Here is a 6,240-nt window from a genome sequence, read left to right as displayed (position 1 = left end):
AAAACAAAAGTAATAATACCAATTTCTTAATATTGCAATTGTGTTTTAACATAATAAAGAGTTAAGCAGAAATATTCACATAAATTCCATAGTAGTACAACTATACTGTACTAAATGGATGAAATACATCAATCATAAAGAAAGTGATATTCAATAAAAAAAAAAAAAAAAATAGATTGAGTATGACATGGTAAGTTGGGATTGATATTGATGCTACCTTATAAAAGTCATCATTAAACTAATCAAAATAATATTACAGTACAAAGCAACGTTACCTAGGTGCTGTATATGTTTTAAGTGTAACTAATATTCCTAACAAAACTCTTATCATATTATGCTTTTAAGGTGATATGTTCTTCTTAGTGGGTTATTTTACGACGCTTTATCAACATCTTAGGTTATTTAGCGTCTGAATGAGATGAAGGTGATAATGCCAGTGAAATGAGTCCGGGGTCCAGCACCGAAAGTTACCCAGCATTTGATCATATTGGATTGAGGGAAAACCGCAGAAAAAACCTCAACCAGGTAACTTTCCCCGACCGGAAATCGAACCCGGCCCACCTGGTTTCGCGGCCAGACGCGCTAGCCGTTACTCCACAGGTGTGGACAAAGGTGATATTGGTTAGCAACTTCCTAATATCAGAATATTAAATTAATTTCTCGAAATGTCCAGAAGCTATACAGCTGACATTATTACAACACATGGGCACATATCTTTTGCTTATGATGTAACAGTAGTTGCTTACAAACAATTTCCATGCGAATATTTTCAAAATTTTCAATACACTATCTTCAGCAATACGTATTTACGTGTATTAGATTTACGAAAACATTCTGTAAGGCTACTAAATAAATAGGCATATATCTGAAAATTTCACTTTTCTATAAAAGAAGTTGAGAAAATATTTCTTTTGAATAAAAAATGAAACTTGTGAAAAAATGAGCATTAAAATTAAAACTTACATTCTTATAATGCACTTATACTTTTCAGACAAATCTAAAAATTAACATGGATACAGTTTTAATAAGTTCTCTTCCCTTTATCTATTGAATCAGTGTTGGCCATCCCTGTATATAGCTCGACCAAGCGGCATAATATACTACCACTTTCGTCTGTCTCTTTCCTTTCCGCTGTAAAGCGCTCAGGCTCTCCTGAGCTCTAAAGCGCGCGCTTGCTCTTATGGGCATCAATTGACATCACTGGGGTAGAGGATCGGTGGGCACGCAATTCATCCTATATAGGGGGTGTACAATAAATCTCAGGAATGTTCCCTCCCTCTTAACAAGGAAAAAAAAGCCACAAGTCAGGAGAGTGGTGTAATTGAGGTCGTCTAAGCTTGTCGAGAACTGAATGTATGTATGTATGTATGTATGTATGTATGTATGTATGTATGTATGTATGTATGTATGTATGTATGTATGTATGTATGTATGTATTTTTATTTTAGTAGGTTATTTTACGACGCTTTATCAACAGCTTAAGTTATTTAGCGTCTGAATGAAATGAAGGTGATAATGCCGGTGAAATGAGTCCGGGGTCCAGCACCGAAAGTTACCCAGCATTTGCTCATATTGGGTTGAGGGAAAACCCGGAAAAACCTCAACCAGGTAACTTGCTCCGACCGGGAATCGAACCCGGGCCACCTAGTTTCGCGGCTAGACGCGCTAACCGTCACTCCACAGGTGTGGACTGTATATATGTATGTATGTTTGTTTAGTCAACAGTCCTAAGACTGGTTGGCCGTCTATGTTTGGCAACGTTGTTATAAAGCAATTCAGTCATGGGACGCGGCCAACTGCATACCTAACATACATAAATATCGACAGCATGTTGACTTGACTTCTTTCCTCTGAGCCGGGGTCGTCTAAGTTTGACGAGTACAGTACATACATAAATACACATTATTTAGCTAATTATCTTGTCATGCTATTGGTATAACCGAAAGTCATGAATCGAATAAACACATAAGAAACACAATGTTCCTGTGTTCGATGTTTAATTCTTCACTTGTCTTGCCGGGACTCAAAATAAAATCAGTTTAATTCATAGTTATAAATAACAATGCTTGTTTTGAACCTCAAAAGTAATGTAATGTATGTCAGCTAAACAAACGCACATGTTGAATGTCAAATTTGTCACCTGGGAGACTTGACGTAATCCAGTAAGCCAACAAAGTGATGTAAAATAAACAAAAACTCCAAGCAACTCTCTTTGTCTGCTGTGCTACTCTACCTCAATACCGATATACCCATGTCATGTCCCATATTGTTTGTGACTCTTATGTTGATGTATTACCATTAACACAAAATATTACGACTCTTTCAACTATTTTATAGTAGCGTATTCTCGTAAGTTATTTTTCTTGGTTAAAATATTAAACATTTTTGGAACTAATTACCAAGAGAAAAAGAAGTAGCAGAAAGTACAGAAAGATGTTACGCACTATAGTCACTGAATTAATAGTTGAGCAGCATTGTAAAGTTGTAAGAAAAAGAAATGACCAAGAATTAGCAGAATTAACATTGAATCAGTAAAAGGTGCTTTTCAAGAAATAAAATTGTTATTTTAAGAGTTCGTGACTCACAAGTGATTCATTGTGTACCCTACATATGGGATAATTTTTCCAATAGCACGTCTGGTTGTCATTCTTGAAGCCGACACTGACGAACAGGTCACCCTGTCTCAATTTGACAGAGCCAGGACGATTGCCTAATAAACGCCAGGGTTTGGAGTCCCAAGTCTTTAGAATCTATATGATCACCGCAAATACTTAACATCCACAGCCTATTTTTACTATTTCGGATGATAGATGAAATGAGGAAGAGATGAAGAATGTCTTTGGGGGGAAGAAGAAAGGGGCACTATGAGAAAAACCCTCTATAATTTCGGCTTTATCTGCCACAAATACCATCACGACCAATCCTGAGAACGAACCTGGGCTTTCTGAATCGAAGACTAGCTCTCAGCCACAGACGTGCCACATCACTATGTAACAGTGGACATTAGTAGACAGTGTTTGATGCCAATTAACCAATAATTACTCATACATCTTGATTACACAACTTTTAGCACTGTATCACTTCGGAATATGTATGATAAGACTTTCTTGTGTTAAATTCTAACGTACCTTGTTTACATGTTTCGACCTATTTATGGGTCATCCTCAGAACTGGTCGTTGTTGGTCTTGGCGCCTCTTGTTTTGTTTCCTGTCAGGGTGTGTTCGTGTGGTATAATATAGAGTGAAAGAGCGTGTGTGTTCTGAAATTGAGTTGTGTGTTGAGAATTTCGTTCGGGTGTGTTTTCGTTGTCTGTATATTTCATATTGTTCTAATGTGTTTACTTTCTGTTTTTTTGGTTGGATTACACTGGTGGCCATAATTCTGGAAACTTTTTGTTTCTGTACTGAATTATTATAACATTTGTATTAATTCACAGATTTATACAATAGAAAATGTTATTCGTGACTGACCCGTTACCGATGGGGTTATAATAAAGGTATTATATTAAATCCTGACTATTTTAACAATAAATTATCATTACTAAGTGGGAAATTATGTTCTTGTCGTTTAAGATCTAAATATTAATTTCAGATTTCATTATAATTTCCTATTATTTACTGTTATAAAAACTGGTCCATTGTTGAGTTTAAGATTATTGTTGGTCAGTAGAAGTATTGTTGAGCACTGGTAGCATAAAATATGGACATTATTAATTTGTTTCTCTCATTAGTCTGACTTAAGATTTCGTTAGGTGAACACCTGATTGCTTTACAACAAACTTTATTGATCATTTTATCACAATGGCTCCACGAAAGGACTGAACACCTTCTAGGGCAGCCATACTTCGAGAAGAAGGCTACACAATCAAGGAAATTGCAAGAAAACTTGGTAATGGTGCTACATTGCCTGGCGTCCAGAAGATATGTAAGAGGTACAAATCCATAGAATCTTGTAAAACAACACTTAGGACTGGTAGAAAACCTAAAGTAAGTCCAAGAGAAGTGAAGCAGATTTGTCGATTAGCATTGAAAGATCGAAGGGAAACTTATAATGAAAATCTGAAATTAATATTTAGATCTTAAACGACAAGAACATAATTTCCTACATAGTAATGATTATTTATTGTTAAAATATTCAGGATTTAATATAATACCTTTGTTATAACCCCATAATTAACGAATCAGTCAAGAGAAACATTTTCAATTGTATAAATCTGTGAATCAATGCAGATGTTATAATAATTCAGTACAAAAACAAAAAGTTTCCAGAATTATGGCCACCAGTGTACAAAACACCTCCACATATGCAGAACACATCACAAATGCTAACCACACCCACAGAGATATCAACACAGACATGGAAATACTACACATCCAACGAAAAAGCCAGAAACTAAACACACTAGAACAATATGAAATATATACATATACACACGAAAACACACCCGAACGAAATTCTCAACACACAACTCAATTTCAGAACACACACGCTCTTTCACTCTACATTATACCACACAAACATACCCTCACAGGAAACAAAACAAGAACTAGTTCTAAGGATGACCCATAAATAGGTCGAAAAATGTAAACAAGGTACGTTAGAATTTAACACAAGAAAGTCTTATCATACATATTCCGAAATAATTACTCTTTTACGATTAAACACGATTTTCATAGTATGATAAATTTATTGCTTTTCTGTAACGCAATTAAACTTGTTACAAATTATTGACAGAAGAAGATAGATTACACTTAGTTAAGGTATGGAGAGATTTTCTTGCATATTTAATTTCGTTTATGATTTCAAATTATTCAAACTACGCTATTTGTTACAAAATAAATAGTTGAAGTTGCAAGGATAGATCTACTTGAAGTTTGTGCCACGTACAGACAGCGCAGAGGATAGTGATAGAATGTAAACAAACTACAGCCTGTTCCCTTCCTGTATGGGCAAACCACACGGGTAGGTAAAGAATATGTGACCTTGCGTGACTGTTTACATCCTTCAACTATCCACTGCACTGAGTGCACACCTAAAATATTTTTATCTTAGAACCATCGTTCATTAGGAACACAGAAACTTTTTCTAGGATTTTTCTAAGGTTTTGAAGGACTTCTACAGAGTTGCTGAAAATTCGAAATGCTCGAAACTGAGTTAACAATAGGAATCCAGAAGTCAGAGGTAGACATAACGATATGCTCACACATCATATAGGATTATTCAAAAGTTAGGAAATACTTCTTTATTTTCGTAGAAACGAGAATTCAATATCCAATACAATGGCCAACACCTTCCTAGGACTTATGAATCCAAATATCTTGGAGTTATTTTCGATAGTAAGTTAACATGGAGCAACCATTTGAAATATATTTCTGAAGAAGCTCGTGAAAGATTCTCCCTTCTAAAAAGACTAGCAGGAAAGAAATGGGGATCCTCTAGGAATACTTTGAACACTACATACAAAATGTTTATACAGCCAGTGCTGACATACTGCGGAGAAATTTTAATTACTTCACCTTTCATAAACGACATAGAATATGTTCAAAACCATGCTCTCAGACTCATTACTGGTGGAATCAAAACAACTCCAATAGATTCTATGAAATTCCTCACTAATATTAACAGTATCAAAATGACAATAGAAGAAAAAGCACTGATTCAATATGAAAAACTTATCAGATTACCAGGAAACAATTGGCATTCATACAGTCCTCTCTGCAGATTGAAAACTCAAAAAAAGTTTCATAACCATTGTTCAAGAATTAAAACAGAAAATCAATATCCCGAATTTAAAAGAAAACTTACAAATTAAACCAAACCCTTTAATTCTATTAAATATAGAATATAATCTAAATTTAACAGAAGAAATACTGAAATCAGAAGTAAACACTGAAATACTGAAACAATTGTTTTTAGAGACAATTAATATTAGGTACCCTCCACAAAACTGGCTTCATTTGTACACCGACGGATCCTTGATCTCCATAGAACAAGGTGCCGGTGCAGGTGTTACGTGCTGTCTCTTCTCACTTTATAGATCACTTGGATATGGAACAACAAGTTTTGATGGTGAAATCTTGCAATAAGTGAATGTCTCAGGAATCTTCTATGCCACATCAATAAATTTAGGAATGCAGTTATATTGTCAGACTCCAAAGCAGCTATTCTATCAATTGTCTCTAAACACACACCTTCATCTCAAACAGCAGAAATAACTAAAATGCTCTCTCAATTAATAT

The sequence above is a fragment of the Periplaneta americana genome, chromosome 7, assembly GCF_040183065.1.
Source record: "Periplaneta americana isolate PAMFEO1 chromosome 7, P.americana_PAMFEO1_priV1, whole genome shotgun sequence".
Lineage (NCBI taxonomy): Eukaryota > Metazoa > Arthropoda > Insecta > Blattodea > Blattidae > Periplaneta > Periplaneta americana.
This window is presented reverse-complemented; position numbering follows the sequence as displayed.